The sequence below is a fragment of the Marmota monax genome, unplaced genomic scaffold (assembly GCF_021218885.2).
Source record: "Marmota monax isolate L192 unplaced genomic scaffold, Marmota_monax_Labrador192_F-V1.1 WCK01_AAM20220418_F8-fsc00008, whole genome shotgun sequence".
Taxonomy (NCBI): domain Eukaryota; kingdom Metazoa; phylum Chordata; class Mammalia; order Rodentia; family Sciuridae; genus Marmota; species Marmota monax.
This window is the reverse complement of record NW_026694432.1, coordinates 9,895,010-9,908,491: the sequence shown is the minus strand read 5'-3', so window position 1 is coordinate 9,908,491 and position 13,482 is coordinate 9,895,010. Positions and strand designations below refer to the sequence as shown.

Here is a 13,482-nt window from a genome sequence, read left to right as displayed (position 1 = left end):
AACTAATAATGCTGAACATCTTTCCTATTTTTTGGTGGTGCTAGAGATTGAACCCATGGTCTCATGTGCTCTAGGCAAGTACTCTACTGCTGAATTATATCTCCAGCCCATTATCTTTTCATGTACTTATTGGACATTAATATATCTTCTTTGGAGAAATGACTATTCAAATACTTTGCTCATTTTAAAATTGGGTCATCTTTTTGTTGAATTGTAAGAGTTTATTATAGTCTGGCTACTAGACCCTTACATTTTCTCCCATTCTTTGAATTGTCTTTTCACTTTATTATTAGTGTCCTTGGATGTGCAAAAGATTTTAATTTTAGTGAAATCCAACTTATCTATTTTTTGAAAGCTTACCTATATTTATTATTCTTTAAGCAGAAAGTAACTTGGGAACTATATCTCCATTCCCAAAACTTGCTGAGTTACTTTTCAAATGACTTTATAACTCAACTATTTTTTTCTTCATTACTTGTGAGTTTTGGTGTCATAGCTGAGAATCCATCACCAAATCTAAGGTCGTGGACTTACCCCTATGTTTTCTTCTAAAAGTTTTATAGGTTCAGCTCTTATGTTTAGGTCTTCAATCCATTTGAGTTAATTTTCATTATGGTATGAGGTATTGGCCCAACTTCTATTTCTTCTTGTTTGTGGGAGTTTAGACTTTCTCCCCCAGTACTGGGCCTGGCACACATTTTAGCAAGTGTTCCACCACTGAGCTACATCCTCAGACCATTTTAAAATTTTATTTTGAGACAGGGTCTTACTAAGTTGTCTAGGCTGGCTTCGAATTTGCCATCCTCCTGAGTCAACCTCCTGAATATTGTGTGCCACCACACCCAGCTTAAACTCCCCCCATCCTTATCCATTTGCTGTTATTTGAATGGAATTTCAGGAGTGAATGAAAATAAATACATGTGATCAATCCTCATATTTAGTCAGAAATCTGTTCTTTTTTTCAAACTGCAACAATTCTTACTTTCATTAGGCAGATTCCTGAGCCATGTGGTCTGAGAAGGCTTTCTGGAGGAGGGAAATTTGATCTAAGCCTTAAAAATGTCTAGGATTCCAGTAGAAGTAAAGACAAGAAGGTGGGAGAGGGTGAGAAGGGAGAGTTGGGGGTTGGGAGAAGGGCTCTGCAGTCAGCACCAGAAGAATTTAAATAAAGTCTGGTTTCTCATCCTATATCCGTGGCTCTGGTTCACCTGCTTGCATTTCACTGCAAAGCAGTCCTTTCTTTAGGTTCTGAGAACTTTGTACCTCCTTCTGTAGTCAATCCAAAGATGAGGCCAGGCCCAGAGAAAGAAAAGCAGCTTTCAATAACAAGGAGAAGAGTTGAATAGAAAACTTCCCTGTTTTCGAGCTGTAAACTAAACTGGCTTATACAGACCCTCAGTTTTCTCATCTGTAAAGTAGTTCAGCCTATCCAGAAGCACTACTGAAGAATTAAATTAAACTATTTGCAATGTGTTTAGCACAGTGCCTGGCCCAGAGGAGAGTTTCTAAGAAGTCAGGTTTTTTTGTTTTTGTGTTCTCTCTCTCTCTCTCTCTCTCAAATATTTTTAGTTGTCAATGGATCTTTATTTTATTTATTTATACTCAGTGCTGAGACTCGAACCCAGTGCCTTACATATGCTAAGCCAGCACTCTACCACTAATCCACAACCCCAGCCTCAATTTTTTTTCCTCCTCTTTCTTGGGAGATTTAAGGTAAACAGTCTCCTGGAGTTTTTTTATTTGTTTGTTTGTTTTTGTACTGAGAATTGAATGGGGGGAGGGGCTCAACCACTAAGCCACATCCTCAGCCCTTTTTATGTTTTTATTAGCGACAAGGTCTCACTAAGTTGCTTAGGGCCTACATAAGTTGCTGAGGCTGGCTTTGAACTCAGATCCTCCTGCCTCCACCTCCCAAGCCACTGAGATTCTAGGCATGCACCACCATGCCTCTCTAGTAAAGTTCTAACCAAAACTGAATTCCTGGCTAAGGAGCTAGGACTGAAGCTGGAAGCAGGAAATTGCAGGAGGTTTGTGAGGAAAGACTGACACAGATGTACCTGTGCTTTGGAAGAAGCATTTCCAGAAGAGTCCAGGTGTAATGCAGAAGGGAGTGTCCTGAACCCCATCTGATGGGCTCCATTTTCTGCTTTGTGTCCAATACATAATTGCCATCAGAGTTTCCCCAGTGGGCTATGAGGTTTTGTTTTTTTTAATATTTATTTTTTAGTTATAGTTGGACACAATTATTTTATTTTATTTATTTATTTTTATATGGTGCTGAGGATCGAACCCAGGGCTTTGCACGTGCTAGACAAGCACTTTACTGTGGAGCCACAACCCCAGCCCCTGGGCTATGAGTTTTGTGAAAGCTTAATCCCTAACACAAACTTGTGCTTACAGTTTGCCTTTTTAATGGGGGTGTTACTGAGCCACATTCCCAGCCTTATTTTGTATTTTATTTAGAGACAGGTCTCACTGAGTTGCTTAGTGCCTTGCTTTTGCTGAGGCTGGCTTTGAACTCACTATCTTGCCTCAGCCTCCCAAGCCACTGGGTTTACTGGCATGTGCTACCACGCCCATCTCCAGTTTGCCTTTTTAAAAAGAGACCCAATTTCAGGGTGGAAAAGGGCTAATATCACCAGCCTGAGGTGCCGTATGCGGGGGTGAGATGGGTTTTTGAGAAGCTTTGGAGATTTTGGTAATGAATGAAGTCCAGTAGGGCCTTTTGGCACTGTCCCTCACAGACACATAATTCCAAGTGCCTAGTGCCTGAGAATTTTATATATATATATATTAGAGATTGAACCCAGAGATGCTCAAACTACTAAACCACTTTCCCAGCCCTTTTTTATTTTTTTATTTCAAGACAGGGTCTTACTAATTTGTTTAGGGTCTTGCTAAATTGCTGAGACTGGCTTTGAACTTGCAATTCTCCTTCCTCAACCTCCTGAGCCAGGTGGAGGTGGGGATTACAGATGTGTGCCACTATGCTCAGTGCCTGGGAACAACTGTGAAACTGTAAGGACTCTCCTTAAGAAACTCTTGCCATGAGTGATGACAAACGCAGTCCACTCTGCTGAGTGCTGGGCTCTGATACAGGTAGAGGAAGAGAATCACCTGGAAATGACTTTTTTTGTCCACTAGAGGGAAACACAGGCTAGAGAGATTGGGAGCCCAGGAGACCTGAGGTTGAGGAAAGAAACCAAGGAGCTAAGTCCCTAGGACTTGAGTGACCTAGGGTTAGTGCTGTCCTGGAGTTGGCTTGTATCAGCTTGGTGGGAGCTAGTTGTTGCATTATTAGAAATCATGTTGTTAAACATGATCATTAAAAATTAAATAATATATGGGGATAGGGTTGTAGTCAGTGGTAAAGCACTTGCCTAGCATGTGTGAGACCTTGGGTTTGAGTCTCAGCACCACATATAAATATAATAAAGGCCCATTTACAAGTGAAATAAATAAATAAATATATATATATATATATATATATATATATATATATATATATATATTATGTAAACTGACACTTAAAACAACTAGATTAAAAACAGACTCCAAACTCATCATTTCCTAATTGTTTTACTATACGATATGTATCTGTTATGATGGAAGTACTACATAATGCTATGCATTCAGCTTTGATAGCTTAAAGTTGGCTATGCATGATATTTACTCCATGGAAACCCACAGATACTACAAATCAGGGCTCCCTACCCTCCACCCCCACCCCCAGTTATTAAACACTGCCTAAGCCTTTCCCACATCAGGTGTTGTGCAGAGGTCATGCACTTTTGTTCCAAAGATCTGACCAGAGACACTCAGAGATGTCTGTGTGGAAGGAGCACCCCATTTCTGCAGGCAGTGGCTATTGGGGGGTCCCATTGCAGAAGGCTGGCCCTGCTCAGGCTTTGTGACAGCTGCTCCCTCCACCTAAAATCCTCTTGTGCTTCAGTGCTCAGGTATGCCTTTCTACTTGACTACAAGGAAGTGAGTTTCTAGCTCTTGCAGCGCTAGAACATGTTCTCCCATCAGAAAGGGAGCTTGCTGGGGATTGGAGAAACCCCCGCCTAGATCTGTATCCCCAGGCCTGGCTCAAGTCCCTGGGCTAAATACTGGAGCAGTTACACAGAATACTGCAGAATAAGAAGACATGGAAGTGAGATCAGGGCTGTACTACGCCATAGCTGTGTGACCTGAGAAAAGCACTTAACCAGTCTGGAGAAATAGGGAGAATACTACTCATTCTGCCTGGCTGATTAAATGAGATGATTCATGCAAAGCTCTCTGTTTCTGTCACCTAGAAGGTGTTCCCTGATGCAGAAGCTCTTCTTATCATCTTTGTGGAGAAATGGGGATGCTGAATTAAACCAGCTCTGAGTGCCTGACTACCCTAACACTGTGTGTCAAGGAGGAAGATAGGTCATAGGTGGGACCCGGTGGGAAGGATGAGGAGGTAACGACTCCTTGCTGGCACCTTTGGAAGATATGCGCCAGTCACACAGCCAGGAAGTAGGCCCTGGGACTGGACACCAGCCTTCTGGCCAGGATTTTGCTCAAAGTTCCGTGCCTGGCAAGGGACGCCCTTTCCCTTACCACCCCCCTCCCCCTCACATCGGCCGGGCCTGGGGGTGGGAGGGCCGGCAGCCGGGTCTGCAGTGCAGGAAGCAGCGGTCCAGGCTGTCCAAGAGCCTCAAAGCAGCGGAAGGGAGGGAGCACCTGCATTGTGCGAGCCCCGCTCCCCGCCGAGCAGCCAAGGACCCCCAGGAGCACGTTCTTGGCTCCTGCGACAGGCCAGGCCTGTGGCTCTCAGGCAGGCATTAACTGGACAAGAAGAGAGCTGTATTTTAATTAATTCGTGTATTCACTCGTTTAGGTACCCATCGGTTATTAAGCTGTGGCAGGAGTTAGTGCACAAAAGCAAGATTTCAGGGATCTTCACAGTTCGTGGCTCTGTGCAGACTGCGGGGTTGGAATCTTGGCTTCTCCACTTGACTCGTCATGTAGCCTGGGCAAATTACTTAACCACTCTGGGCCTTAGCTGGTGAGTGCTGGATTAAATGAGTGGAGGTAGCTCCCCTTCTTGGTGGAGTGGTGGATTAAATGAATTTTATGCGAAGCACTTAGAAATATGTCAGCAGCTAGTAAGCATTAGTTAAATGCAGGATTTTTTAAAATATATATATATTTTTTTTATTTTTACTATTACAAAAGACCATTTTAGGAGCAGAGGGATGAATTAGAGGGGCCCAAAGTTGCAAACTAGAGGACTTAACAGCGGTTTTAAAAATTCTTCAAATTGATTACCAACATTTAAAAGTTGCACAACTTCATCTGAAACTCAGATTTTGGCTTCTTTTTAGAAGACTGAAGATCTGAAAGACTTGTGTTTTAAAAGCTGTTGTTGGTGTTATGCTAGAGGCAGTCTCTCTCTTTTTTTAATATTGTATTTTTATATGCACTTTTCAAAGTGGTTTTTAGTTGGTGAAAAAAATTCTTGGGCAATCCCCCTGTTGCAAGGGTCCAAAAGGCAAATTTATTTTAAAAGGCAGGGTTTTTTTTTTTTTTTTTGGTTGGGATTCTCAATTGGCTGATTTTTAAAATGTTGCCTTCTGGGACATCTTCTAATGAAAAATTTCATAAATGTGTCAGAATGGGCACATATGCTGCCACTGGAGTCCCCTAGAACCAAGGAAAAAAATCTATAGGCCTGAGTTAGCACAGCAGGGCTAGAGGCCAGAAGGAGTTAGTAACAGGGTGGAAGAAGTGGTGATCTCATGTGGAAGTGGCGTGACAAAAACAGGTGACAGGTGATTAGAAAGTAGGATTTGCCTGGATGCCAGGCTGAGAGAGAATACAAGGCTGATTTTGGTTTTCTGTCCTGGGAGAAGGAGTGAGAGGTGGACCCATTTACTAACCTGAGGGTCCTGAGAAGAGTGCGCTTTTAGATGTATAGAGTATGAGAGTCTAGATCGGCCATGAGAGTCTAGGTCACCCATAGGTGGGGCTCTGGTGCTCAGGAGAGGGATCTGGGCTTTGGGCTCTGATACTCATGAAAGGATTTCAGATTCATCATTGATAAGACATAGGATGGGATGGGATGGAGTTGGCTGGGGTAAGGCAGGGCTTGGGAAGTTGTAAAATCACCCCTGCAATGTGTGCCAAGGGCTAGGCTTCTGACAGATTTTGCAGATCCATTTATATTTAAGGGATTATGTTCATGGGGAGTTCGAAGGATGTTAAAAGAGAAGAAGAGGATGAAAGATTGCTGGGTCCAGCTCCTCCTCAAGTGGCCTTAGCTTCCATCCTGTAAGACTCCACCTCTCCCCAGTATGTCACCACAGGTGGACTGAGAAACAGGCAAGGAGGAGGGAATCTGATTGGAGCTTACTGTAGCCAGATAAAGGGTGAAGTGGGGCAAGATCCTAGGCAAGCCAGGACTTCTAAGTGTCCTTTAGTAGCTCTTTCCTGCCCTCTAGGGCCACTTGGTGGGCCCCCAGGCACTGCTGGGAAGGAGAGCTCAGAGAAAGAGCCCTATTGGGCCCCACTGGCTGGAAAGAGAGCAAATAGGACACCCAAGACATTCTTCTCAGTTGTTGGGAGAATGAAGTTGGAAGGCCTGAGGTTCCCAGGGCTGCCATGCTGATGCCTCAGACTGTCCTAGGTGGGATGCCAGGATGGCTGCAGGCCTGGCTAGAGAGTCTTACCCCTGGCGGCCAGGAGGTACTGAGATCATCATTGAGGAAGGTCAGCATCTTGGCTTAAAAGCTAGGGATCTGGCATACCAATTTGTTATGTGCCCGACACCCTCATACATATTTTGTCTTATTCTCATGAAAATCCTATGGAGGAGGGGGCTGGGGTTGTGGCTCAGTGATAGAGTGCTTGCCTAACATGCACCAGGCACTGGGTTTGATCCTCAGAACCACATAAATGTAAAATAAAGATATTGTATCGACCTACAACTTAAGAATAAACATTTAAAAATAATCCTATGGAAGCAACACAATTTCCTCCATTCTAAAGAAGAAGAAACTGAGGCTCAGAGAGCAGAAGGCACATAAGGATTCACAGATGGTGAGAAGTAGAGTTGGGAGGACAAACCTGGAGCTCTGGCTCTGTCCTTTAGGTTTCTCCTGAGGTAGCCCCACTTTGGCAATGATCACTCAGCCTGCCTGCCTGGGCTCTACCCAGATCTTGCTGTCTTTTACTCTCTCTTTCACATTCCGCCTCTGAACAGTCAACAAATCATGTCAGTCCTACCCCTTGCATCTGACCCCTTCCCCCCTTGCCTGGGTCACTCTCCCTTTGTGTTTCCTGCCCTGGCTATGACATCAGCCTCCTCTCTGGTCTCCCCACCTCCAGTGCCTACTCCACATCAGCAGCCAGAGGGCTCTTTTACAACAGAAGTCTGATCCTGTCACTGTCCTTTTTAACTCCTCTCAATAATATCCCCTTGCCCTCTGGATAAAGTTCAAATTCCTGAGCAGGCCACCAGATTCTGTGGTGACCAGATTCTCATGGCCAACCTCAGCAAGTCATGCCCATTGCCCTGCTACACACTGTAGCCAGACAGTAAGCTTGCCCACCCTCCTCTAAATAGGCCCTAGCCTGGGCTTTCTTGCCACTGGGACTTTGCTTTCACCACCAGCTCTGCCCATCATACTTTCTTACCTACCTTTGCCACCTGAAACTCCCTCTGCCTGATATCTGGACAAACATCAGTTCATCTGGCCACCCTTTAAGCCTAGCTCCATGGACGGCCCTTTTGCCAGAGCCTAATGGCCTTAGATTAAAGTGTTTTGTGTGGGGCTAGGGCTGTAGCTCAGTGGTAGAGCTCTTGCCTAGCACACATGAGACACTGGGTTTGATCCTTAGCACTGCATAAAAATAAATAAATAAACAAACAAATAAATAAATAAATAGTATTGTGTCCATCTACAATTTTAAAAATTTAAAAAGTGCTTTGTGTGCCTCTGTTTCCCCTATGCAGTGTGAACTACTGTGTCCCACCCTTTCTGCCCAGCACTGTAGCTGACTTACTGGAGAATTCTGTACATGTGTGGTGGGAGCGCCTTCCTCTATCCCCACCCTTTTCCTCCTGGCTCTGGGTCTGGGTTCAGCCCCTTGTCCTGGCCTGGATCTGCTCCAGCACTGGTGGCAGCTCTAAGTCTAGTTCCTGGTTCAGCTCTAACTCTGATTCTAGTTCTGACCTGCCTTAAGCTTTAGCGCTAGCTCCTGGTCTGTTCAGTATCCTAGACTAATATGGGCTTAGCCTATGGCACTAGGACCAAATTCACGACCAATCCAACTGTTTCCCTCTCTCTGATCCTCAGTTTTACTTTTGACAGAAGTTTCCTGTCTCCATGCTTCCAATCAGAGGGAGGAAGGAAAAGAGGGAGAAATCTATGACAGAGGCCCAGACAGCCTGGAACTATCACCCCTGCCTGGAGCCACCTTGCTGCAGCATCCAATCCCACCTCAGGGCACTCATCAGTGCTACGGGAACCAAGAGTCCTGAGTTCAAAGCAAGACCCTCCCATTGACTGTCTATGAGGCTTCGAGCACCTCTTTGGGCCTGTTCTCTCGTTTTATAAAATGGGGATAACAGTTGATGTGAGATCAACATGAAACAAGACTGCATGGCTCTGAATGCAATGCCTAGCACAAAGGCAACTATCAAGGGGACCTTTCCTCTTCACCCTTTCCAAGTCCATTGAGTCAGCTCCTTTAAGTGCCCTGATTACCTCACACTGCCTGTTGCATAAGGGCTTCTCCTGCCACCATGACATTGGTGGGCCTGGCACAACTTTGCTTCCAGTTTGTAGGTCTAGGGCATTTTGGGCACTGGGGACAGAGCTGAGGTATTGTACTAAATTCTCTGTCCAGAACTCCCTGTGCCTGATATCTGGACAAACATCATCAGTTCATGGGGCAGTGGGGAAAAGGTCAGCCTCCCTTCTTTGCTGTGGGATAAGCAAATATATTAGGGTTGAGGTGATGGGGTACTTTCTTTTCTACTCCAACTGCCTCGCTAAGTCTCTGTTCTATTTCAGAAGGCAAATGTTCCTATGGATAAGAACCCTCAGGGAGGTTGGAGTTTTGGCTAAATGGTAGATCACTTGCCTCTTATGCGTGAGGCACTGGGTTCGATCCTCAGCATCACATAAAAACAAATAGATAAAATAAAGATATTATGTCCATCTACAACTAAAAAAATTAATATAAAAAGAAAATAAAAAAGAACCCTCAGGGACCCTGTTCCCTGTTTCTCAGACATCAGTGGAGGTCTGGGTGTGATGACCTACTGGAGAATTCTGAGTGGGTGGCTATGGATGGACATGTGTAAGGCATACATATGGCATGGTAGATTGTGAGTACAGGCATATTAGAACACCATGTGCATACTGTATATATGTCTGCAGGCAACATCAACAGTAGGATATTTGGGTCTCTGTGATGTGCATAGTAGGAGGGCTTTGTATGTAGCATGTATGTGTTGTGACTTTTGTGTGAGAACGACTGTATGTGTATAGACAGACGAGGCACTGGGTATGTGGTATAAGCAATTTATGTTGTGGGTCTGTATGTGATATGTGTCTTGTGGGGGTGGGCAGGGGGGCACTGTGAACTGAAGAGCTCTGTTAGGCAGTGGGCAGGTGCTGGAGCATTTGGGATTCCTTGCTGAACTCCAATGTGGCCTGTACCAAGGTCATTATTCACTTGCTGCAGGAACAGATAAGGACAGTGGGGGCTGAGCTGAGGAGATCAAGGGATTGAGGTAATTTCTCCAGAGAGCAAGATGCCCCACACCCAGCTGGTTGCCCTGCCCTGATGTCTGCGAGCACATCAGGGGAATAAACACAACCTTTGGAAGTCCTGCAATGTGTCTGGGGAGGAGGCCTCACAGCTGGAAGTTCGTGTGGGTTCAGTACCCCACAAATGCCCTGCCAGTGACCAGCAGCTGAGGCTACTGGGGCTGATGGCCTTGCAGTAACTGCCCGGTCCTAGGTTCTTACCTCAGCACTCTAGTCCAGCTGCACAGCTTCCAGAGCCTCCTTGCCAAGGGGATTTGGCCCAGCTGCAAATCCACATCCCCCAGAACACAAGGCCTGTAAGAGGGGAGAGTTTAGGGACTTCTAGGGCCAAGCTGCACCCAGGTTGCTGATCTCTAAAGGAACATGATTTAGAATGAAACTTTAAATAGTGTGATCCTGTCTACCTCCTGCTACACCTGGAGACACACTACGTGCTGCAGAAACCCTGGACCACATGCATTGCCAACAATGCCCTCTGCAGCCTGCTATACAAACACTCCTTTCTACCTGGCTAATTTGGGTCATCTCTCAAAATTCAAATTAAGTGTCAGCTTATCAAGATGGTTTCTGAGGCTGAAAAATGCTCATTATTGGCTAATATCCATTATCTGGCTTGGTCTTAGTAGCAGAGTTCTGATTTTTAGGTGCACCTATGATTGGCCTGGCATAAAAAGCATATTTTCCAGAATTCCTTGTAGTTAGGTGTGGCTATGTGACTAAGTGCTAGCCAACAGTTTGTAGGCAGAAGTGTTTTGTACAACTTCCAGAAGCTGTTTTTAAAACTGATTTTAAAGAGAAAGTGTGCCATTTTTCACCCTTTTCTGGAATGCAGATGTGATGATTAGAGTTTGAACAATTCTTTTGGACAATGAGGTAGACACAGTATATTAAGGATGGCAAAGAATGGTAAAGTAATAAGATGGAAAGCATAAGGAGCTCTGATGATCATGGATCCATCATCTAGACTAGTAATTTTCAGCTATAATGACATCCACAACCAAATCTGGGCCTGATATACTTTCCCTGGATTAACTTTTCTCTGGTCCCTTCAGTTCTCTCTGAAAATGTACTATAATTCTAATTGCTTGTTATATCTGCTCACTAGACTGACCTCCCAAGGACAGGGTTTATGTCCTTTTACAAACACAATACCTAAAAATAAAAAAATGTTACTTATGAATAAAAAAATGAAATACACATTTAGGTATCCAGATATGGATGAAACTATAGATTTGGGGTTATTAGTATAAATGTCATTAAAGTAGTGGGAAAGGATGGGGTGAAGAGAAAAGAAAACTAAAAGAGGAGGCCCCCTGAATTTGATATCATTTAAGTTTAAGTTTATCAGAAAAAGTTCTAGGATAAGGCTGAAAATAAAACAAACACAAACCTCAGCCAGCTGGCAAGGACCAGCAAGGATTGCAGAACAGAGGAGCCCTGAGACCACATCTAATCCCACAGCTTCCTCCAGTCACTGGTAATGGCTTGGGATAGGAGCAGAGAAAGAAATCATTCAGGTTTAACTCAGGATGAGGGTGGGGAAAAGTGTTAGTAAGAGGCATGCCAGCCCCACAGGGGAAAAGACGGAGTGAAACCAGGTGCAGAAGCATATACCTGTAATCCCAAGGAGGTCAAGGCAGAAGGATCACAAGTTTGAGACCAGACTCTGCAACTTGGTAAAGTCCTAGAAAATTTTAGTGAGGTCATGAAAAAATTTTGAGACAGGTCTCATCAGTCTTTTTTAAAAAGGACCCAGATGTATTTCAGTGGTAAAGTGCCCTTTGGTTCAATCCCCAGAACTAAAAAAAAAAAAAAAAAAAAAAATTTAAAAAATGGTGTGAAATTAGGAGGGCTGCTAGGCTGGGAAAAGATGGTTGAAGGATGGGAAGACCTGATGGGGTTGGAAAACAGGTGATGTAGGAGGGAATCAGATGTGAGCAAGCTGAGAATTTGACTTTTGACTATTTTTAAGGGTATAACTAGGTTACACCGTGCCTAGGATAAAATTAAGTTCACCAAATAGTACTTTTTTTGGCTTGGTAGGATCTCAGATTCCTCCAGGAGAGCACCTAGAATCCCAAGGGCTTCTTCCAGATGCACAGAGAACTAGTTCATGAGGTTCCTCCTTATTTCCCTCTCCCACTCAAGACTTCAGTGGAGCTAGCCCTTGTCAATGCCAATACCCACCCAGGGCACTGCCACTGTCAAAGCTCATGGGGGGCCTGATGTGGCTGCTGGTACCCCCTGTCTGCACTGAGACCACCACTGCCCAAAGTCAAGAACACTCATGTTGAGGGAAGCAGTGGTCAAGGGCTCAGGAGATCTAGGTTTTCATTCTGGCTCTGCATAGTTCATTAGTGCTGCGACCTTCAGCAAGTTCATTAACTTCCCTCAGCTTCAGTTTCCTTAACTGCAGAGAGGAGGATAACAAGGTTATCCTTGTCATTGGGTGGTTGTGAAGTTCAAATGAGAAAATGCACACAAACCCCTTAACATGACCTGGAGGTAGAGTGAGTGGGTAACAAATGGTGGTGATTCTTGACTTTTGTTATTATAGACCTTGCATTCATTAACTCATTTAACAAACAAGTTCTAGGCATTCTCTCACATATGTCCAGTGCGTCAGCCAAAATATATTTCCTGATATTTCCCAACACTTTACATGTTCCCTCAACCCCCAGTGGCTTTACACAGGCAGTTTGCTCTTTCTGGATTGCCCTTCAACCCACTGATGGCTGGCAAACTTGAAATTTGAGCCTCAATTAATGGCTGATCTTCTCAAGGAACTTGCCCTCAGGCTGAGGATGTAGCTCAGGGGTAGAATGCTTATCTAGCATGTGTGAGTTGCTGGTTCAATTCCTGGCACCAAAATAAATAAATTAAATAAAAATCAAGGGCTGGGGATGTGGCTCAAGCGGTAGCGCGCTCACCTGGCATGCGTGCGGCCCGGGTTCGATCCTCAGCACCACATACAAACAAAGATGTTGTGTCTGCCAAAAACTAAAAAATAAATGTTGAAAGTTCTCTCTTTCTCTCTCTCTCCCTCCCCCCCCCACTCTCTCTTAAAAATAAATAAATAAATAAATAAATAAATAAAGGTAAACTTATTTAAAAAAAAAAAAATCAAGACACTTGCCCGGACATTCCAACCTGGGTCAGATGCCTCCTCTGAGTTCCCATATGGTGAGGGCTATCTCATTGCACAACTCTGGAATAAGGACCAATCATATGGACTCCCAGCATTGTACAACGTGGCAACTTTGCCCATTATCTTTCCGGGCTCCCTCTATCAGAGTTTTTATCACACTCCTACTGTAATGATTTATTTACCTGTTTACCCTCTCAGACTCTGAACTCCTTGAGGACTCTGGCTGACACATAGTCAGGGTGCAGTGAATGCTGGCTTGAGTGGAGGGATCCTGAGCTCCTAGGCTGGCTGGGGGGACAGAATGAACCACCATGAAATGTGTCAAAAAGTAAGCAACACCAGAGGTTCACAGCCCTGGAACTTTTTGAAGACAAACAGACCTGCAAGGGGCAATTCAGTAGTCAGTGGGTGACTGGTACAAGGACAAAAGAATGAGATACTTGGAAAGCCAAAGGCCGCATACTTCTGGAATGCTCTACTTAGCATTCCAGCCTCCTATCCCACAATTTGCACCTGGTC

General features: G+C 44.5%; 1 protein-coding gene across 4 annotated transcripts in view; it reads right to left on the bottom strand.

Annotated features, from left to right (window-relative positions):
- Mycl (MYCL proto-oncogene, bHLH transcription factor) overlaps positions 1 to 13,482 on the bottom strand; it is a 38,878-nt gene that overhangs the window by 17,314 nt on the left and 8,082 nt on the right. The window contains exons 3-4 of one of the 4 annotated variants that reach the window (XR_009224311.1): positions 11,430 to 13,251; positions 10,017 to 10,109 (exon numbers count right to left, since the gene is read on the bottom strand). The gene's annotated coding sequence lies outside the window, so the exon portion shown is untranslated. Of the gene's footprint in view, positions 1 to 10,016; positions 13,252 to 13,482 lie in introns of those variants that run through there. The other 3 variants (XM_046468897.2, XM_046468898.2, XR_009224310.1) reach the window with 3 other exon arrangements.